This window comes from Ictalurus punctatus, unplaced genomic scaffold (genome assembly GCF_001660625.3).
Source record: "Ictalurus punctatus breed USDA103 unplaced genomic scaffold, Coco_2.0 Super-Scaffold_100046, whole genome shotgun sequence".
In the NCBI taxonomy this organism is placed as follows: Eukaryota; Metazoa; Chordata; class Actinopteri; order Siluriformes; family Ictaluridae; genus Ictalurus; species Ictalurus punctatus.
Genome location: NW_026521087.1, coordinates 10,001 through 32,751, shown reverse-complemented (window position 1 = coordinate 32,751; position 22,751 = coordinate 10,001). Strand labels below are relative to the sequence as shown.

At 45.4% G+C, this 22,751-nt stretch overlaps 3 non-coding genes across 3 annotated transcripts; all 3 read left to right on the top strand.

The window, feature by feature from the left end:
• Nucleotides 1–994: 994 nt before the first annotated feature.
• On the top strand, nucleotides 995–1,066 carry trnag-ucc (transfer RNA glycine (anticodon UCC)). The gene has a single exon. It is a non-coding gene; the product is annotated as a tRNA-Gly (tRNA).
• An 8,133-nt stretch (nucleotides 1,067–9,199) lies between these two features.
• trnag-ucc (transfer RNA glycine (anticodon UCC)) lies at nucleotides 9,200–9,271 on the top strand. The gene has a single exon. It is a non-coding gene; the product is annotated as a tRNA-Gly (tRNA).
• An 8,124-nt stretch (nucleotides 9,272–17,395) lies between these two features.
• trnag-ucc (transfer RNA glycine (anticodon UCC)) lies at nucleotides 17,396–17,467 on the top strand. Its single transcript has one exon. It is a non-coding gene; the product is annotated as a tRNA-Gly (tRNA).
• Nucleotides 17,468–22,751: the final 5,284 nt, after the last annotated feature.

The following is a 22,751-nucleotide window of genomic DNA, read 5'->3' as shown; positions in this document are numbered from 1 at the left end:
TTTTCCGCAATCAGCCATCTATATAGTCAATGTTTTATATTTAATAAGCAAATATGTCTATATGCTGATTGGTCTCAAGCAGCGTTGTCCAATCTTCAGCTTTTCGTTCCAATCTAGCAGGAGCCACACCTGATTCCAATTGTTGGATCCGCTGATCTTGGCTTTCAATAGACTAAAGTGTGGCTTCTGCTTGGTTAGAATGACAACCTGCAACCACACTGGCCCATTCTGGAGAAGACTGGACAACCCTGATCGAAAGCAAATAACCACCGAGGTAAGTGTCCACTTTGTGAGTTCTGAATCCGTCATGCCGACTCGACGTCACTCGATGAACAGGGAAGGAACTGGTAGATGAGAAGACTTCCCACTGTTGACGAATGGCGATTTCAAGTTGAGGGTGCGTTTGCTTTGCGTTTTCCCGCTTGGAGGTGGGGAATTACAAGTCGCAACCTCGTGTCAAGCGCATCAGTACTCTTGTCTTCTTGATGAAGGAAAGAGCCAGGCTTCCACATTCAGTGGAAAAGCAGAGACTGCCCGTGATTTTGCAAGCAGCTGTTATCTGCCTTGCTACAAAAGCTCAATGGAAGGGAAACCGCTCCCAGCCTTTTTCGGGCGTAGACCTCTTGCTGATAGGTGAACTTGGCGACCAGTACTTTAGGGAAAATTTTCCAGTCACGCACAGAGTCTTATTGAGCAACGAAAGAGCCAGGCTTCCACTTTCTGTGGAAAACCAGAGACTCCCTTTCATTTTGTAAGCAAATGTTAACTGCTTTGCTAAAAAAGCACAAAAGATGGAAATCTGCTCTGTCCAAGGTGTAGCTTTCCAGCTTTTCCTGGAGGACCTGATCTTACGGTGATGAGTGTTAGGCAAACGTGATAACCACCACACTACAGAAACCATGACAGAGTTGCGCTTTGGCTCTTGTCTATGGGCTGCTGATGAGAAGAGCACATACTTAAACTTTTGTTCAGCAGAGTTGAATTGCCTAGCATGGCATTGGTGGTATAGAGGTGAGCATAGCTGCCTTCCAAGCAGTTGACCCGGGTTCGATTCCTGGCCAATGCACGGATTCTAACTCGGAGCCTCTGGAGCTGCTTTATGGTAGTTGGCACAAAAGGAAGGAATCACCTACCTGAAAGTAAATGGGTCAACAGAATGTGCCATAGGCTTCTCTGCAGGCCTCCCACAACTCTTTCTGCTTCCCACTTGAATTCTTAGTGCTTCTTTGCTGTTTGTAAACAGCATTATCCAACAGGGCACGTTTGACCCGTGAACAGGGGCGAAAATGTTAGAAAATGCCGTCTCTCCGTGTCTGTCTTTTGTTAGCGACAAGCTAGCATGCAAACTGTGATGAGAGGTGTACATTTTCCGCAATCAGCCATCTATATAGTCAATGTTTTATATTTAATAAGCAAATATGTCTATATGCTGATTGGTCTCAAGCAGCGTTGTCCAATCTTCAGCTTTTCGTTCCAATCTAGCAGGAGCCACACCTGATTCCAATTGTTGGATCCGCTGATCTTGGCTTTCAATAGACTAAAGTGTGGCTTCTGCTTGGTTAGAATGACAACCTGCAACCACACTGGCCCATTCTGGAGAAGACTGGACAACCCTGATCGAAAGCAAATAACCACCGAGGTAAGTGCCACTTTGTGAGTTCTGAATCCGTCATGCCGACTCGACGTCACTCGATGAACAGGGAAGGAACTGGTAGATGAGAAGACTTCCCACTGTTGACGAATGGCGATTTCAAGTTGAGGGTGCGTTTGCTTTGCGTTTTCCCGCTTGGAGGTGGGGAATTACAAGTCGCAACCTCGTGTCAAGCGCATCAGTACTCTTGTCTTCTTGATGAAGGAAAGAGCCAGGCTTCCACATTCAGTGGAAAAGCAGAGACTGCCCGTGATTTTGCAAGCAGCTGTTATCTGCCTTGCTACAAAAGCTCAATGGAAGGGAAACCGCTCCCAGCCTTTTTCGGGCGTAGACCTCTTGCTGATAGGTGAACTTGGCGACCAGTACTTTAGGGAAAATTTTCCAGTCACGCACAGAGTCTTATTGAGCAACGAAAGAGCCAGGCTTCCACTTTCTGTGGAAAACCAGAGACTCCCTTTCATTTTGTAAGCAAATGTTAACTGCTTTGCTAAAAAAGCACAAAAGATGGAAATCTGCTCTGTCCAAGGTGTAGCTTTCCAGCTTTTCCTGGAGGACCTGATCTTACGGTGATGAGTGTTAGGCAAACGTGATAACCACCACACTACAGAAACCATGACAGAGTTGCGCTTTGGCTCTTGTCTATGGGCTGCTGATGAGAAGAGCACATACTTAAACTTTTGTTCAGCAGAGTTGAATTGCCTAGCAGTGGCATTGGTGGTATAGAGGTGAGCATAGCTGCCTTCCAAGCAGTTGACCCGGGTTCGATTCCCTGGCCAATGCACGGATTCTAACTCGGAGCCTCTGGAGCTGCTTTATGGTAGTTGGCACAAAAGGAAGGAATCACCTACCTGAAAGTAAATGGGTCAACAGAATGTGCCATAGGCTTCTCTGCAGGCCTCCCACAACTCTTTCTGCTTCCCACTTGAATTCTTAGTGCTTCTTTGCTGTTTGTAAACAGCATTATCCAACAGGGCACGTTTGACCCGTGAACAGGGGCGAAAATGTTAGAAAATGCCGTCTCTCCGTGTCTGTCTTTTGTTAGCGACAAGCTAGCATGCAAACTGTGATGAGAGGTGTACATTTTCCGCAATCAGCCATCTATATAGTCAATGTTTTATATTTAATAAGCAAATATGTCTATATGCTGATTGGTCTCAAGCAGCGTTGTCCAATCTTCAGCTTTTCGTTCCAATCTAGCAGGAGCCACACCTGATTCCAATTGTTGGATCCGCTGATCTTGGCTTTCAATAGACTAAAGTGTGGCTTCTGCTTGGTTAGAATGACAACCTGCAACCACACTGGCCCATTCTGGAGAAGACTGGACAACCCTGATCGAAAGCAAATAACCACCGAGGTAAGTGCCACTTTGTGAGTTCTGAATCCGTCATGCCGACTCGACGTCACTCGATGAACAGGGAAGGAACTGGTAGATGAGAAGACTTCCCACTGTTGACGAATGGCGATTTCAAGTTGAGGGTGCGTTTGCTTTGCGTTTTCCCGCTTGGAGGTGGGGAATTACAAGTCGCAACCTCGTGTCAAGCGCATCAGTACTCTTGTCTTCTTGATGAAGGAAAGAGCCAGGCTTCCACATTCAGTGGAAAAGCAGAGACTGCCCGTGATTTTGCAAGCAGCTGTTATCTGCCTTGCTACAAAAGCTCAATGGAAGGGAAACCGCTCCCAGCCTTTTTCGGGCGTAGACCTCTTGCTGATAGGTGAACTTGGCGACCAGTACTTTAGGGAAAATTTTCCAGTCACGCACAGAGTCTTATTGAGCAACGAAAGAGCCAGGCTTCCACTTTCTGTGGAAAACCAGAGACTCCCTTTCATTTTGTAAGCAAATGTTAACTGCTTTGCTACAAAAGCACAAAAGAATGGAAATCTGCTCTGTCCAAGGTGTAGCTTTCCAGCTGTTCCTGGAGGACCTGATTCTTACGGTGATGAGTGTTAGGCAAACGTGATAACCACCACACTACAGAAACCATGACAGAGTTGCGCTTTGGCTCTTGTCTATGGGCTGCTGATGAGAAGAGCACATACTTAAACTTTTGTTCAGCAGAGTTGAATTGCCTAGCGTGGCATTGGTGGTATAGAGGTGAGCATAGCTGCCTTCCAAGCTAGTTGACCTGCGTTTGATTCCTGGCCAATGCACGGATTGTAACTAGGAGCTTCTGGAGCTACTTTATGGTAGTTGGCACAAAAGGAAGGAATCACCTACCTGAAAGTAAATGGGTCAACAGAATGTGCCATAGGCTTCTCTGCAGGCCTCCCACAACTCTTTCTGCTTCCCACTTGAATTCTTAGTGCTTCTTTGCTGTTTGTAAACACAGCATTATCCAACAGGGCACGTTTGACCCGTGAACAGGGGCGAAAATGTTAGAAAATGCCGTCTCTCCGTGTCTGTCTTTTGTTAGCGACAAGCTAGCATGCAAACTGTGATGAGAGGTGTACATTTTCCGCAATCAGCCATCTATATAGTCAATGTTTTATATTTAATAAGCAAATATGTCTATATGCTGATTGGTCTCAAGCAGCGTTGTCCAATCTTCAGCTTTTCGTTCCAATCTAGCAGGAGCCACACCTGATTCCAATTGTTGGATCCGCTGATCTTGGCTTTCAATAGACTAAAGTGTGGCTTCTGCTTGGTTAGAATGACAACCTGCAACCACACTGGCCCATTCTGGAGAAGACTGGACAACCCTGATCGAAAGCAAATAACCACCGAGGTAAGTGCCACTTTGTGAGTTCTGAATCCGTCATGCCGACTCGACGTCACTCGATGAACAGGGAAGGAACTGGTAGATGAGAAGACTTCCCACTGTTGACGAATGGCGATTTCAAGTTGAGGGTGCGTTTGCTTTGCGTTTTCCCGCTTGGAGGTGGGGAATTACAAGTCGCAACCTCGTGTCAAGCGCATCAGTACTCTTGTCTTCTTGATGAAGGAAAGAGCCAGGCTTCCACATTCAGTGGAAAAGCAGAGACTGCCCGTGATTTTGCAAGCAGCTGTTATCTGCCTTGCTACAAAAGCTCAATGGAAGGGAAACCGCTCCCAGCCTTTTTCGGGCGTAGACCTCTTGCTGATAGGTGAACTTGGCGACCAGTACTTTAGGGAAAATTTTCCAGTCACGCACAGAGTCTTATTGAGCAACGAAAGAGCCAGGCTTCCACTTTCTGTGGAAAACCAGAGACTCCCTTTCATTTTGTAAGCAAATGTTAACTGCTTTGCTACAAAAGCACAAAAGAATGGAAATCTGCTCTGTCCAAGGTGTAGCTTTCCAGCTGTTCCTGGAGGACCTGATTCTTACGGTGATGAGTGTTAGGCAAACGTGATAACCACCACACTACAGAAACCATGACAGAGCTGCGCTTCGGCTCTTGTCTATGGGCTGCTGATGAGAAGAGCACATACTTAAACTTTTGTTCAGCAGAGTTGAATTGCCTAGCAGTGGCATTGGTGGTATAGAGGTGAGCATAGCTGCCTTCCAAGCAGTTGACCCTGCGTTCGATTCCCTGGCCAATGCACGGATTCTAACTAGGAGCCTTCTGGAGCTGCTTTATGGTAGTTGGCACAAAAGGAAGGAATCACCTACCTGAAAGTAAATGGGTCAACAGAATGTGCCATAGGCTTCTCTGCAGGCCTCCCACAACTCTTTCTGCTTCCCACTTGAATTCTTAGTGCTTCTTTGCTGTTTGTAAACACAGCATTATCCAACAGGGCACGTTTGACCCGTGAACAGGGGCGAAAATGTTAGAAAATGCCGTCTCTCCGTGACTGTCTTTTGTTAGCGACAAGCTAGCATGCAAACTGTGATGAGAGGTGTACATTTTCCTGCAAGTCAGCCATCTATATAGTCAATGTTTTATATTTAATAAGCAAATATGTCTATATGCTGATTGGTCTCAAGCAGCGTTGTCCAATCTTCAGCTTTTCGTTCCAATCTAGCAGGAGCCACACCTGATTCCAATTGTTGGATCCGCTGATCTTGGCTTTCAATAGACTAAAGTGTGGCTTCTGCTTGGTTAGAATGACAACCTGCAACCACACTGGCCCATTCTGGAGAAGACTGGACAACCCTGATCGAAAGCAAATAACCACCGAGGTAAGTGCCACTTTGTGAGTTCTGAATCCGTCATGCCGACTCGACGTCACTCGATGAACAGGGAAGGAACTGGTAGATGAGAAGACTTCCCACTGTTGACGAATGGCGATTTCAAGTTGAGGGTGCGTTTGCTTTGCGTTTTCCCGCTTGGAGGTGGGGAATTACAAGTCGCAACCTCGTGTCAAGCGCATCAGTACTCTTGTCTTCTTGATGAAGGAAAGAGCCAGGCTTCCACATTCAGTGGAAAAGCAGAGACTGCCCGTGATTTTGCAAGCAGCTGTTATCTGCCTTGCTACAAAAGCTCAATGGAAGGGAAACCGCTCCCAGCCTTTTTCGGGCGTAGACCTCTTGCTGATAGGTGAACTTGGCGACCAGTACTTTAGGGAAAATTTTCCAGTCACGCACAGAGTCTTATTGAGCAACGAAAGAGCCAGGCTTCCACTTTCTGTGGAAAACCAGAGACTCCCTTTCATTTTGTAAGCAAATGTTAACTGCTTTGCTACAAAAGCACAAAAGAAGGAAATCTGCTCTGTCCAAGGTGTCGCTTTCCGGCTGTTCCTGGAGGACCTGTTCTTACGGTGATGAGTGTTAGTCAAACGTGATAACCACCACACTACAGAAACCATGACAGAGCTGCGCTTCGGCTCTTGCCTATGGTCTGCTGATGAGAAGAGCACATACTTAAACTTTTGTTCAGCAGAGTTGAATTGCCTAGCATGGCATTGGTGGTATAGAGGTGAGCATAGCTGCCTTCCAAGTAGTTGACCTGCGTTTGATTCCTGGCCAATGCACGGATTGTAACTAGGAGCTTCTGGAGCTACTTTATGGTAGTTGGCACAAAAGGAAGGAATCACCTACCTGAAAGTAAATGGGTCAACAGAATGTGCCATAGGCTTCTCTGCAGGCCTCCCACAACTCTTTCTGCTTCCCACTTGAATTCTTAGTGCTTCTTTGCTGTTTGTAAACACAGCATTATCCAACAGGGCACGTTTGACCCGTGAACAGGGGCGAAAATGTTAGAAAATGCCGTCTCTCCGTGTCTGTCTTTTGTTAGCGACAAGCTAGCATGCAAACTGTGATGAGAGGTGTACATTTTCCGCAATCAGCCATCTATATAGTCAATGTTTTATATTTAATAAGCAAATATGTCTATATGCTGATTGGTCTCAAGCAGCGTTGTCCAATCTTCAGCTTTTCGTTCCAATCTAGCAGGAGCCACACCTGATTCCAATTGTTGGATCCGCTGATCTTGGCTTTCAATAGACTAAAGTGTGGCTTCTGCTTGGTTAGAATGACAACCTGCAACCACACTGGCCCATTCTGGAGAAGACTGGACAACCCTGATCGAAAGCAAATAACCACCGAGGTAAGTGCCACTTTGTGAGTTCTGAATCCGTCATGCCGACTCGACGTCACTCGATGAACAGGGAAGGAACTGGTAGATGAGAAGACTTCCCACTGTTGACGAATGGCGATTTCAAGTTGAGGGTGCGTTTGCTTTGCGTTTTCCCGCTTGGAGGTGGGGAATTACAAGTCGCAACCTCGTGTCAAGCGCATCAGTACTCTTGTCTTCTTGATGAAGGAAAGAGCCAGGCTTCCACATTCAGTGGAAAAGCAGAGACTGCCCGTGATTTTGCAAGCAGCTGTTATCTGCCTTGCTACAAAAGCTCAATGGAAGGGAAACCGCTCCCAGCCTTTTTCGGGCGTAGACCTCTTGCTGATAGGTGAACTTGGCGACCAGTACTTTAGGGAAAATTTTCCAGTCACGCACAGAGTCTTATTGAGCAACGAAAGAGCCAGGCTTCCACTTTCTGTGGAAAACCAGAGACTCCCTTTCTTTTTGTAAGCAAATGTTAACTGCTTTGCTACAAAAGCACAAAAGAAGGAAATCTGATCTGTCCAAGGTGTCGCTTTCTGGCTGTTCCTGGAGGACCTGATCTTACGGTGATGAGTGTTAGGCAAACGTGATAACCACCACACTACAGAAACCATGACAGAGCTACGCTTCGGCTCTTGCCTATGGTCTGCTGATGAGAAGAGCACATACTTAAACTTTTGTTCAGCAGAGTTGAATTGCCTAGCGTGGCATTGGTGGTATAGAGGTGAGCATAGCTGCCTTCCAAGCAGTTGACCTGCGTTTGATTCCTGGCCAATGCACGGATTGTAACTAGGAGCTTCTGGAGCTACTTTATGGTAGTTGGCACAAAAGGAAGGAAACACCTACCTGAAAGTAAATGGGTCAACAGAATGTGCCATAGGCTTCTCTGCAGGCCTCCCACAACTCTTTCTGCTTCCCACTTGAATTCTTAGTGCTTCTTTGCTGTTTGTAAACACAGCATTATCCAACAGGGCACGTTTGACCCGTGAACAGGGGCGAAAATGTTAGAAAATGCCGTCTCTCCGTGTCTGTCTTTTGTTAGCGACAAGCTAGCATGCAAACTGTGATGAGAGGTGTACATTTTCCGCAATCAGCCATCTATATAGTCAATGTTTTATATTTAATAAGCAAATATGTCTATATGCTGATTGGTCTCAAGCAGCGTTGTCCAATCTTCAGCTTTTCGTTCCAATCTAGCAGGAGCCACACCTGATTCCAATTGTTGGATCCGCTGATCTTGGCTTTCAATAGACTAAAGTGTGGCTTCTGCTTGGTTAGAATGACAACCTGCAAGCACACTGGCCCATTCTGGAGAAGACTGGACAACCCTGATCGAAAGCAAATAACCACCGAGGTAAGTGCCACTTTGTGAGTTCTGAATCCGTCATGCCGACTCGACGTCACTCGATGAACAGGGAAGGAACTGGTAGATGAGAAGACTTCCCACTGTTGACGAATGGCGATTTCAAGTTGAGGGTGCGTTTGCTTTGCGTTTTCCCGCTTGGAGGTGGGGAATTACAAGTCGCAACCTCGTGTCAAGCGCATCAGTACTCTTGTCTTCTTGATGAAGGAAAGAGCCAGGCTTCCACATTCAGTGGAAAAGCAGAGACTGCCCGTGATTTTGCAAGCAGCTGTTATCTGCCTTGCTACAAAAGCTCAATGGAAGGGAAACCGCTCCCAGCCTTTTTCGGGCGTAGACCTCTTGCTGATAGGTGAACTTGGCGACCAGTACTTTAGGGAAAATTTTCCAGTCACGCACAGAGTCTTATTGAGCAACGAAAGAGCCAGGCTTCCACTTTCTGTGGAAAACCAGAGACTCCCTTTCATTTTGTAAGCAAATGTTAACTGCTTTGCTAAAAAAGCACAAAAGATGGAAATCTGCTCTGTCCAAGGTGTAGCTTTCCAGCTTTTCCTGGAGGACCTGATCTTACGGTGATGAGTGTTAGGCAAACGTGATAACCACCACACTACAGAAACCATGACAGAGTTGCGCTTTGGCTCTTGTCTATGGGCTGCTGATGAGAAGAGCACATACTTAAACTTTTGTTCAGCAGAGTTGAATTGCCTAGCATGGCATTGGTGGTATAGAGGTGAGCATAGCTGCCTTCCAAGCAGTTGACCCGGGTTCGATTCCCGGCCAATGCACGGATTCTAACTCGGAGCCTCTGGAGCTGCTTTATGGTAGTTGGCACAAAAGGAAGGAATCGCCTACCTGAAAGTAAATGGGTCAACAGAATGTGCCATAGGCTTCTCTGCAGGCCTCCCACAACTCTTTCTGCTTCCCACTTGAATTCTTAGTGCTTCTTTGCTGTTTGTAAACACAGCATTATCCAACAGGGCACGTTTGACCCGTGAACAGGGGCGAAAATGTTAGAAAATGCCGTCTCTCCGTGTCTGTCTTTTGTTAGCGACAAGCTAGCATGCAAACTGTGATGAGAGGTGTACATTTTCCGCAATCAGCCATCTATATAGTCAATGTTTTATATTTAATAAGCAAATATGTCTATATGCTGATTGGTCTCAAGCAGCGTTGTCCAATCTTCAGCTTTTCGTTCCAATCTAGCAGGAGCCACACCTGATTCCAATTGTTGGATCCGCTGATCTTGGCTTTCAATAGACTAAAGTGTGGCTTCTGCTTGGTTAGAATGACAACCTGCAACCACACTGGCCCATTCTGGAGAAGACTGGACAACCCTGATCGAAAGCAAATAACCACCGAGGTAAGTGCCACTTTGTGAGTTCTGAATCCGTCATGCCGACTCGACGTCACTCGATGAACAGGGAAGGAACTGGTAGATGAGAAGACTTCCCACTGTTGACGAATGGCGATTTCAAGTTGAGGGTGCGTTTGCTTTGCGTTTTCCCGCTTGGAGGTGGGGAATTACAAGTCGCAACCTCGTGTCAAGCGCATCAGTACTCTTGTCTTCTTGATGAAGGAAAGAGCCAGGCTTCCACATTCAGTGGAAAAGCAGAGACTGCCCGTGATTTTGCAAGCAGCTGTTATCTGCCTTGCTACAAAAGCTCAATGGAAGGGAAACCGCTCCCAGCCTTTTTCGGGCGTAGACCTCTTGCTGATAGGTGAACTTGGCGACCAGTACTTTAGGGAAAATTTTCCAGTCACGCACAGAGTCTTATTGAGCAACGAAAGAGCCAGGCTTCCACTTTCTGTGGAAAACCAGAGACTCCCTTTCATTTTGTAAGCAAATGTTAACTGCTTTGCTAAAAAAGCACAAAAGATGGAAATCTGCTCTGTCCAAGGTGTAGCTTTCCAGCTTTTCCTGGAGGACCTGATCTTACGGTGATGAGTGTTAGGCAAACGTGATAACCACCACACTACAGAAACCATGACAGAGCTACGCTTCGGCTCTTGCCTATGGTCTGCTGATGAGAAGAGCACATACTTAAACTTTTGTTCAGCAGAGTTGAATTGCCTAGCGTGGCATTGGTGGTATAGAGGTGAGCATAGCTGCCTTCCAAGCAGTTGACCTGCGTTTGATTCCTGGCCAATGCACGGATTGTAACTATCAGCTTCTGGAGCTACTTTATGGTAGTTGGCACAAAAGGAAGGAAACACCTACCTGAAAGTAAATGGGTCAACAGAATGTGCCATAGGCTTCTCTGCAGGCCTCCCACAACTCTTTCTGCTTCCCACTTGAATTCTTAGTGCTTCTTTGCTGTTTGTAAACACAGCATTATCCAACAGGGCACGTTTGACCCGTGAACAGGGGCGAAAATGTTAGAAAATGCCGTCTCTCCGTGTCTGTCTTTTGTTAGCGACAAGCTAGCATGCAAACTGTGATGAGAGGTGTACATTTTCCGCAATCAGCCATCTATATAGTCAATGTTTTATATTTAATAAGCAAATATGTCTATATGCTGATTGGTCTCAAGCAGCGTTGTCCAATCTTCAGCTTTTCGTTCCAATCTAGCAGGAGCCACACCTGATTCCAATTGTTGGATCCGCTGATCTTGGCTTTCAATAGACTAAAGTGTGGCTTCTGCTTGGTTAGAATGACAACCTGCAACCACACTGGCCCATTCTGGAGAAGACTGGACAACCCTGATCGAAAGCAAATAACCACCGAGGTAAGTGCCACTTTGTGAGTTCTGAATCCGTCATGCCGACTCGACGTCACTCGATGAACAGGGAAGGAACTGGTAGATGAGAAGACTTCCCACTGTTGACGAATGGCGATTTCAAGTTGAGGGTGCGTTTGCTTTGCGTTTTCCCGCTTGGAGGTGGGGAATTACATGTCGCAACCTCGTGTCAAGCGCATCAGTACTCTTGTCTTCTTGATGAAGGAAAGAGCCAGGCTTCCACATTCAGTGGAAAAGCAGAGACTGCCCGTGATTTTGCAAGCAGCTGTTATCTGCCTTGCTACAAAAGCTCAATGGAAGGGAAACCGCTCCCAGCCTTTTTCGGGCGTAGACCTCTTGCTGATAGGTGAACTTGGCGACCAGTACTTTAGGGAAAATTTTCCAGTCACGCACAGAGTCTTATTGAGCAACGAAAGAGCCAGGCTTCCACTTTCTGTTGAAAACCAGAGACTCCCTTTCATTTTGTAAGCAAATGTTAACTGCTTTGCTACAAAAGCACAAAAGAAGGAAATCTGCTCTGTCCAAGGTGTCGCTTTCCGGCTGTTCCTGGAGGACCTGATCTTACGGTGATGAGTGTTAGGCAAACGTGATAACCACCACACTACAGAAACCATGACAGAGCTACGCTTCGGCTCTTGCCTATGGTCTGCTGATGAGAAGAGCACATACTTAAACTTTTGTTCAGCAGAGTTGAATTGCCTAGCGTGGCATTGGTGGTATAGAGGTGAGCATAGCTGCCTTCCAAGCAGTTGACCTGCGTTTGATTCCTGGCCAATGCACGGATTGTAACTATCAGCTTCTGGAGCTACTTTATGGTAGTTGGCACAAAAGGAAGGAAACACCTACCTGAAAGTAAATGGGTCAACAGAATGTGCCATAGGCTTCTCTGCAGGCCTCCCACAACTCTTTCTGCTTCCCACTTGAATTCTTAGTGCTTCTTTGCTGTTTGTAAACACAGCATTATCCAACAGGGCACGTTTGACCCGTGAACAGGGGCGAAAATGTTAGAAAATGCCGTCTCTCCGTGTCTGTCTTTTGTTAGCGACAAGCTAGCATGCAAACTGTGATGAGAGGTGTACATTTTCCGCAATCAGCCATCTATATAGTCAATGTTTTATATTTAATAAGCAAATATGTCTATATGCTGATTGGTCTCAAGCAGCGTTGTCCAATCTTCAGCTTTTCGTTCCAATCTAGCAGGAGCCACACCTGATTCCAATTGTTGGATCCGCTGATCTTGGCTTTCAATAGACTAAAGTGTGGCTTCTGCTTGGTTAGAATGACAACCTGCAACCACACTGGCCCATTCTGGAGAAGACTGGACAACCCTGATCGAAAGCAAATAACCACCGAGGTAAGTGCCACTTTGTGAGTTCTGAATCCGTCATGCCGACTCGACGTCACTCGATGAACAGGGAAGGAACTGGTAGATGAGAAGACTTCCCACTGTTGACGAATGGCGATTTCAAGTTGAGGGTGCGTTTGCTTTGCGTTTTCCCGCTTGGAGGTGGGGAATTACATGTCGCAACCTCGTGTCAAGCGCATCAGTACTCTTGTCTTCTTGATGAAGGAAAGAGCCAGGCTTCCACATTCAGTGGAAAAGCAGAGACTGCCCGTGATTTTGCAAGCAGCTGTTATCTGCCTTGCTACAAAAGCTCAATGGAAGGGAAACCGCTCCCAGCCTTTTTCGGGCGTAGACCTCTTGCTGATAGGTGAACTTGGCGACCAGTACTTTAGGGAAAATTTTCCAGTCACGCACAGAGTCTTATTGAGCAACGAAAGAGCCAGGCTTCCACTTTCTGTTGAAAACCAGAGACTCCCTTTCATTTTGTAAGCAAATGTTAACTGCTTTGCTAAAAAAGCACAAAAGATGGAAATCTGCTCTGTCCAAGGTGTAGCTTTCCAGCTTTTCCTGGAAGACCTGATCTTACGGTGATGAGTGTCAGGCAAACGTGATAACCACCACACTACAGAAACCATGACAGAGTTGCGCTTTGGCTCTTGTCTATGGGCTGCTGATGAGAAGAGCACATACTTAAACTTTTGTTCAGCAGAGTTGAACTGCCTAGGGTGGCATTGGTGGTATAGAGGTGAGCATAGCTGCCTTCCAAGCAGTTGACCTGCGTTTGATTCCTGGCCAATGCACGGATTGTAACTAGGAGCTTCTGGAGCTACTTTATGGTAGTTGGCACAAAAGGAAGGAAACACCTACCTGAAAGTAAATGGGTCAACAGAATGTGCCATAGGCTTCTCTGCAGGCCTCCCACAACTCTTTCTGCTTCCCACTTGAATTCTTAGTGCTTCTTTGCTGTTTGTAAACACAGCATTATCCAACAGGGCACGTTTGACCCGTGAACAGGGGCGAAAATGTTAGAAAATGCCGTCTCTCCGTGACTGTCTTTTGTTAGCGACAAGCTAGCATGCAAACTGTGATGAGAGGTGTACATTTTCTGCAGTCAGCCATCTATATAGTCAATGTTTTATATTTAATAAGCAAATATGTCTATATGCTGATTGGTCTCAAGCAGCGTTGTCCAATCTTCAGCTTTTCGTTCCAATCTAGCAGGAGCCACACCTGATTCCAATTGTTGGATCCGCTGATCTTGGCTTTCAATAGACTAAAGTGTGGCTTCTGCTTGGTTAGAATGACAACCTGCAACCACACTGGCCCATTCTGGAGAAGACTGGACAACCCTGATCGAAAGCAAATAACCACCGAGGTAAGTGCCACTTTGTGAGTTCTGAATCCGTCATGCCGACTCGACGTCACTCGATGAACAGGGAAGGAACTGGTAGATGAGAAGACTTCCCACTGTTGACGAATGGCGATTTCAAGCAGAGGGTGCGTTTGCTTTGCGTTTTCCCGCTTGGAGGTGGGGAATTACAAGTCGCAACCTCGTGTCAAGCGCATCAGTACTCTTGTATTCTTGATGAAGGAAAGAGCCAGGCTTCCACATTCAGTGGAAAAGCAGAGACTGCCCGTGATTTTGCAAGCAGCTGTTATCTGCCTTGCTACAAAAGCTCAATGGAAGGGAAACCGCTCCCAGCCTTTTTCGGGCGTAGACCTCTTGCTGATAGGTGAACTTGGCGACCAGTACTTTAGGGAAAATTTTCCAGTCACGCACAGAGTCTTATTGAGCAACGAAAGAGCCAGGCTTCCACTTTCTGTGGAAAACCAGAGACTCCCTTTCTTTTTGTAAGCAAATGTTAACTGCTTTGCTACAAAAGCACAAAAGAAGGAAATCTGCTCTGTCCAAGGTGTCGCTTTCCGGCTGTTCCTGGAGGACCTGATCTTACGGTGATGAGTGTTAGGCAAACGTGATAACCACCACACTACAGAAACCATGACAGAGCTACGCTTCGGCTCTTGCCTATGGTCTGCTGATGAGAAGAGCACATACTTAAACTTTTGTTCAGCAGAGTTGAATTGCCTAGCGTGGCATTGGTGGTATAGAGGTGAGCATAGCTGCCTTCCAAGCAGTTGACCTGCGTTTGATTCCTGGCCAATGCACGGATTGTAACTATCAGCTTCTGGAGCTACTTTATGGTAGTTGGCACAAAAGGAAGGAAACACCTACCTGAAAGTAAATGGGTCAACAGAATGTGCCATAGGCTTCTCTGCAGGCCTCCCACAACTCTTTCTGCTTCCCACTTGAATTCTTAGTGCTTCTTTGCTGTTTGTAAACACAGCATTATCCAACAGGGCACGTTTGACCCGTGAACAGGGGCGAAAATGTTAGAAAATGCCGTCTCTCCGTGTCTGTCTTTTGTTAGCGACAAGCTAGCATGCAAACTGTGATGAGAGGTGTACATTTTCCGCAATCAGCCATCTATATAGTCAATGTTTTATATTTAATAAGCAAATATGTCTATATGCTGATTGGTCTCAAGCAGCGTTGTCCAATCTTCAGCTTTTCGTTCCAATCTAGCAGGAGCCACACCTGATTCCAATTGTTGGATCCGCTGATCTTGGCTTTCAATAGACTAAAGTGTGGCTTCTGCTTGGTTAGAATGACAACCTGCAACCACACTGGCCCATTCTGGAGAAGACTGGACAACCCTGATCGAAAGCAAATAACCACCGAGGTAAGTGCCACTTTGTGAGTTCTGAATCCGTCATGCCGACTCGACGTCACTCGATGAACAGGGAAGGAACTGGTAGATGAGAAGACTTCCCACTGTTGACGAATGGCGATTTCAAGTTGAGGGTGCGTTTTCTTTGCGTTTTCCCGCTTGGAGGTGGGGAATTACATGTCGCAACCTCGTGTCAAGCGCATCAGTACTCTTGTCTTCTTGATGAAGGAAAGAGCCAGGCTTCCACATTCAGTGGAAAAGCAGAGACTGCCCGTGATTTTGCAAGCAGCTGTTATCTGCCTTGCTACAAAAGCTCAATGGAAGGGAAACCGCTCCCAGCCTTTTTCGGGCGTAGACCTCTTGCTGATAGGTGAACTTGGCGACCAGTACTTTAGGGAAAATTTTCCAGTCACGCACAGAGTCTTATTGAGCAACGAAAGAGCCAGGCTTCCACTTTCTGTGGAAAACCAGACACTCCCTTTCTTTTTGTAAGCAAATGTTAACTGCTTTGCTACAAAAGCACAAAAGAAGGAAATCTGCTCTGTCCAAGGTGTCGCTTTCCGGCTGTTCCTGGAGGACCTGTTCTTACGGTGATGAGTGTTAGGCAAACGTGATAACCACCACACTACAGAAACCATGACAGAGCTGGGCTTCGGCTCTTGCCTATGGTCTGCTGATGAGAAGAGCACATACTTAAACTTTTGTTCAGCAGAGTTGAATTGCCTAGCGTGGCATTGGTGGTTTAGAGGTGAGCATAGCTGCCTTCCAAGTAGTTGACCTGCGTTTGATTCCTGGCCAATGCATGGATTGTAACTATCAGCTTCTGGAGCTACTTTATGGTAGTTGGCACAAAAGGAAGGAAACACCTACCTGAAAGTAAATGGGTCAACAGAATGTGCCATAGGCTTCTCTGCAGGCCTCCCACAACTCTTTCTGCTTCCCACTTGAATTCTTAGTGCTTCTTTGCTGTTTGTAAACACAGCATTATCCAACAGGGCACGTTTGACCCGTGAACAGGGGCGAAAATGTTAGAAAATGCCGTCTCTCCGTGTCTGTCTTTTGTTAGCGACAAGCTAGCATGCAAACTGTGATGAGAGGTGTACATTTTCCGCAATCAGCCATCTATATAGTCAATGTTTTATATTTAATAAGCAAATATGTCTATATGCTGATTGGTCTCAAGCAGCGTTGTCCAATCTTCAGCTTTTCGTTCCAATCTAGCAGGAGCCACACCTGATTCCAATTGTTGGATCCGCTGATCTTGGCTTTCAATAGACTAAAGTGTGGCTTCTGCTTGGTTAGAATGACAACCTGCAACCACACTGGCCCATTCTGGAGAAGACTGGACAACCCTGATCGAAAGCAAATAACCACCGAGGTAAGTGCCACTTTGTGAGTTCTGAATCCGTCATGCCGACTCGACGTCACTCGATGAACAGGGAAGGAACTGGTAGATGAGAAGACTTCCCACTGTTGACGAATGGCGATTTCAAGTTGAGGGTGCGTTTGCTTTGCGTTTTCCCGCTTGGAGGTGGGGAATTACAAGTCGCAACCTCGTGTCAAGCGCATCAGTACTCTTGTCTTCTTGATGAAGGAAAGAGCCAGGCTTCCACATTCAGTGGAAAAGCAGAGACTGCCCGTGATTTTGCAAGCAGCTGTTATCTGCCTTGCTACAAAAGCTCAATGGAAGGGAAACCGCTCCCAGCCTTTTTCGGGCGTAGACCTCTTGCTGATAGGTGAACTTGGCGACCAGTACTTTAGGGAAAATTTTCCAGTCACGCACAGAGTCTTATTGAGCAACGAAAGAGCCAGGCTTCCACTTTCTGTGGAAAACCAGAGACTCCCTTTCATTTTGTAAGCAAATGTTAACTGCTTTGCTAAAAAAGCACAAAAGATGGAAATCTGCTCTGTCCAAGGTGTAGCTTTCCAGCTTTTCTTGGAGGACCTGATCTTACGGTGATGAGTGTTAGGCAAACGTGATAACCACCACACTACAGAAACCATGACAGAGTTGCGCTTTGGCTCTTGTCTATGGGCTGCTGATGAGAAGAGCACATACTTAAACTTTTGTTCAGCAGAGTTGAATTGCCTAGCATGGCATTGGTGGTATAGAGGTGAGCATAGCTGCCTTCCAAGCAGTTGACCCGGGTTCGATTCCCGGCCAATGCACGGATTCTAACTCGGAGCCTCTGGAGCTGCTTTATGGTAGTTGGCACAAAAGTAAGGAATCACCTACCTGAAAGGAAATGGGTCAACAGAATGTGCCATAGGCTTCTCTGCAGGCCTCCCACAACTCTTTCTGCTTCCCACTTGAATTCTTAGTGCTTCTTTGCTGTTTGTAAACACAGCATTATCCAACAGGGCACGTTTGACCCGTGAACAGGGGCGAAAATGTTAGAAAATGCCATCTCTCCGTGTCTGTCTTTTGTTAGCGACAAGCTAGCATGCAAACTGTGATGAGAGGTGTACATTTTCCGCAGTCAGCCATCTATATAGTCAATGTTTTATGTTTAATAAGCAAATATGTCTATATGCTGATTGGTCTCAAGCAGCGTTGTCCAATCTTCAGCTTTTCGTTCCAATCTAGCAGGAGCCACACCTGATTCCAATTGTTGGATCCGCTGATCTTGGCTTTCAATAGACTAAAGTGTGGCTTCTGCTTGGTTAGAATGACAACCTGCAACCACACTGGCCCATTCTGGAGAAGACTGGACAACCCTGATCGAAAGCAAATAACCACCGAGGTAAGTGCCACTTTGTGAGTTCTGAATCCGTCATGCCGACTCGACGTCACTCGATGAACAGGGAAGGAACTGGTAGATGAGAAGACTTCCCACTGTTGACGAATGGCGATTTCAAGTTGAGGGTGCGTTTGCTTTGCGTTTTCCCGCTTGGAGGTGGGAAATTACAAATCGCAACCTCGTGACAAGCGCATCAGTACTCTTCACCTGTCAGGCTGACGATCAAAGTCATGATAGTGAGTAGGGGCTGTGCTCCTACGGCCTCCGTATTTGACCATCTCCGTATAGGAGAGCACTCTTTCCCCCTGTGCACGGTGCTCTATGTCGCGGTGGGAACGGGGCCTAGGCCGAGCCATGCTCTGGACGGCACATTTGCGTCCGCGTGTGACTATAGTCCAACCGTCTTTCTCTGGCCAAACCATGGTTTAAGAGTCTTATCCTTTTTAATGTAAATGTGTGTTCGTAGACTGATTGTAGAGCTAAATGAATGAAGTTGGACCTTTTTTCCGTGTTTTAGTTGTGAGAGTATTCCTGGGGAGAATGGAATCAGGTAAGTCGGCTTTTTTTTTTTATGTTTTTTTGTGTTATCGGATACGTAGGATCTTAATTAGTATCGTGTACTTTTTTATTTTCAGGAAAATGGGGCTCAATTTGTGTTAGGTGCTTTTGAAGTGTCAGGGAAGTAGGGCTTAATTTGTATTATATACTATATTATCGAGTGTATTTTTAGGAATTTTTATTTAAGGTCGATAGGGCTTAATTTGTATTATGTGCTTTTTCATTTTCCAGGAAGTAGGGGTTAATTTGTATTCGATACCTGTTATTTTCCCGGTTAATGGGGCTTAATTCCTATTCTATACTTTGTTACCAATTGTATTGTGAGGGATTTTTTTCACATGAATCAGTGGAATCACTTTCCTTGAATTCTGTGGTGAGGAAAAATTTACAAGCCGTTACTAGGGCTTAATTTGTATTGAATATCTGTTATTTCCCGGTTAATAGGGTTTAATTTGTATTCTGTACTTTGTCACCAATTGTATTGTGAGTGATTTTTTTCACATGAATCAGTGGAATCACTTTCCTTGAATTCTGTGGTGAGGAAAAATTTACAAGCCGTTACTAGGGCTTAATTTGTATTGAATATCTGTTATTTCCCGGTTAATAGGGTTTAATTTGTATTCTGTACTTTGTCACCAATTGTATTGTGAGTGATTTTTTTCACATGAATCAGTGGAATCACTTTCCTTGAATTCTGGTGTGAAGTAAAATTAACAAGCCGTTACTAGGGCTTAATTTATATTGAATATCTGCTATTTTCCCGGTTAATAGGGCTTAATTTGTACTATATACTTTGTTATCAATTGTATTTTTCTGGTGTGAGGAAAAATTATCAAGCCGTTGCAACGTTTCGGTTCTCCTGGAACCTTCTTCAGGCAGGCTTGTTATGATTTGAAATTAATTGACCGAATAGATTGAGGATCAAAAGAATATGAGTATTGTTTAAAGGCTTTCTCTCAAAGAGCTGGAAGCAGATTTACTGAAATAGATTGAGCATCAAAAGAGTATGAGTAGTGTTTAAAGGCTTTCTCTCAAAGAGCTGGAAGCAAATTTACTAAAATAGATTAAGCATCAAAAGAGTATGATTAGTGTTTGAAGGCTTTCTCTCAAAGAGCTGGAAGCAGATTTACTAAAATAGATTAAGTATCAAAAGAGTACGAGTAGTGTTTAAAGGCTTTCTCTCAAAGAGCTGGAAGCAGTGAGTGAGCTTTTGCCTCCTCAACTGTCCCTTTTTATAGTATAGGGGGCGGGACTCTGTTTGAATGGGCCAATAGGAGGCTCTCTGTTTGAATGGGCCAATAGGAGGCTCTCCCATGTTTTTGTGGTTGTTTTAATCATCTGTAGTGGGGCTTTTTGCATTGTTTTATTTTGATTTTAAACTAATGGTATTATTTATTTATTAAATTACTGTTTCCCACTTTTGTACTGTGGGTTTTCCATTATTTATTTATTTATTTATTTATTTATTTATTTATTTATTTCTCAATTTAGGTTTCAATTGTTTTAATCTCTTTTTAAATTCTTTTTTCTTTTTCTTTCAAGGGATTCTGGGGTGGCATAGGTATGCCTTTGCCCGTGTTTGTCCTTATTGGGAGTTGTAATTAATCAAATAATGATTCTTATGAACAGGCCGACCAGAAGGGAAAAGAACAGTAGAGCGAATTGCAAACATGAGGCACGGGCTGATTAGGGTTGGGGTTAGGGTTAGCGGTTAGGGTTGGGGTTAGGGTTAGCGGTTAGGGTTAGGGTTAGGGGGTTAGGGTTAGGGTTAGGGGGTTAGGGTTAGGGTTAGGGGGTTAGGGTTAGGGTTAGGGTTAAGGTTAGGGTTAGGGTTTTAGGGTTAGGGTTAGGGGGTTAGGGTTAGGGTTAAGGTTAGGGTTAGGGTTAAGGTTAGGGTTAGGGTTTTAGGGTTAGGGTTAGGGGCCAGGGTAGGCGCTAACCTGTATGCACTGTCCATCTAATGTCGCTCACTCCACTGGGTTTCACCCCCATGTCAGCCGGTCCATTCCCACCATTCTTTTTCTCTTTTGTTTTTTTCTCCGGTTCCCTCGGACTCAGTGAGTATATTTTTGGGGTCATGTTGTGTGAGCATGCCGTGTGTCTCTTTTCTTGTGCCTCCCGGTGGGATTGAGTCTTTGTTGAGCCTGTCGGGCTGTAGTGGAGTGACCCGGATTCCCCTTCGTGCGTCGGAACTGGCCCGTTCGCGGTCCCTGATAGGGATAGGATGTTTTTCCTGTCTGGTACAGGAGTTTGGGCGGACGCTGGGAGCGTGTCGTACTCGCGGGGAGGCCGGGCAGTTAAGAGAAATGTCCGGAAGGCTGCCCGCGTCCTCGTAGTCGACGGAGGACACATCGCTCTGCGGGTCAGTCATCGTGGACCTTGTTTGTTTTCTCTGCGGGGCGGATGTTTCAGACTCCTGTTCGGCCTCTGAGCTTTCGAACAGAGTCTCGAGGTTCAGCCGAGCTACCGTCATCTCCGCGTACTCTTTGGCCTCGTCGACCGTCTGGCGCTTGAGTTTTGTACCGAAGGTACGTTCAGCCCACTGAGTGGCTTTGTCGAAGGAACGGTCAAACCCTTCGCGTCCGATGCGTTCGAGCTTGTTCCCCTCTTCGGACAACGCTTTCGTGTAGTGGCTATTCAGAATATTAATGGTGTTCTGAGCCCACGTTTTTGCATTGTCCTCAATGAGGGCTTGCGTGGCGGCGTTTGGCAAAGCCGGTTTGATTACCTCTGATAGGTATTTTACAATTTCGCCGATCGCAGGAGGCTGCCCTTGGCATATATTGTTCATGTGATGTTTCAATTTTATGATCTTGAACGACGTGCGGACCGAGTCGATATGAGGGTCCGTAGACTGTTTCGGCTTTTGGTTCTGCCAGTGATGTGATTTTTTGTTTTTGGGGTGCGAGCGCACCATATACTGAGGCCCCGAGGTACAGGGCCTCGAACGGGCCCGGGGTTCAAAAGATTGCGGCCTGTCAGGCCGACGATCAAAGTCACGATAGTGAGTAGGGGCCGTGCTCCTACGACCTCCGTATTTGACCATCTCCGCGTAGGAGAGCACTCTTTCCGCCTGTGCGCGGCGCTCTATGTCGCGGTGGTAACGGGGCGTAGGCCGAGCCATGCTCTGGACGGCACGTTTGCGTCCGCGTGTGACCATAGTCTAACCGTCTCTCTCTGGCCAAACCATGGTTTAAGTGTCTTCTCCTTTTTAATATATATGTGTACGTGTATTAGTAGATTTGTTGTGGATCTGAATTGATCAAATTGGACCTTTTTTCTATGTTTTTTAGGTGTGAGAGGACTCTTGGGGAGATTAGAACCAGGTAAGTAGGCTTATTTATTATTTTTTTATGTTTTTTTGTGTTCTCAGGTAAGTAGGATCTTAATTAGTATCATGTACTTTATTATTTTCAGGAAGATGGGGCTCGATTTGTGTTAGGTGCTTTTTAAGTAATTGTGGAATTATGTATTATATACTATATTATCAAGTGTATTTTGAGGAATTTTTATTTCAGGTCAATAGGGATTAATTTGTATTATGTGCTTTTTAATTTTCAGAGAATTAGGGCTTAATTTGTATTAGATCTCTGTTATTCTCCCGGTTAATAGGGCTTAATTTGTATTATATGCTTTGTTATCGATTGTATTTAGAGGAATTTTTATTCTGAATCAGTGGAATCACTTTCCTTGAATTCTGGAGTGAGGATAAATTAACAAGCCGTTGCAACGTTTCGGTTCTCCTGGAACCTTCTTCAGGCAGGCTTGTTATGATTTGAAATTAGTTAACCGAATAAATTGAGGATCCAAAAAAAATATGAGTATTGTTTAAAGGCTTTCTCTCAAAGAGCTGGAAGCAGATTTACTAAAATAGATTAAGTATCAAAAGAGTACGAGTAGTGTTTAAAGGCTTTCTCTCAAAGAGCTGGAAGCAGATTTACTAAAATAGATTAAGCATCAAAAGAGTATGATTAGTGTTTAAAGGCTTTCTCTCAAAGAGCTGGAAGCAGATTTACTAAAATAGATTAAGCATCAAAAGAGTATGATTAGTGTTTAAAGGCTTTCTCTCAAAGAGCTGGAAGCAGATTTACTAAAATAGATTAAGCATCAGAAGAGTATGATTAGTGTTTAAAGGCTTTCTCTCAAAGAGCTGG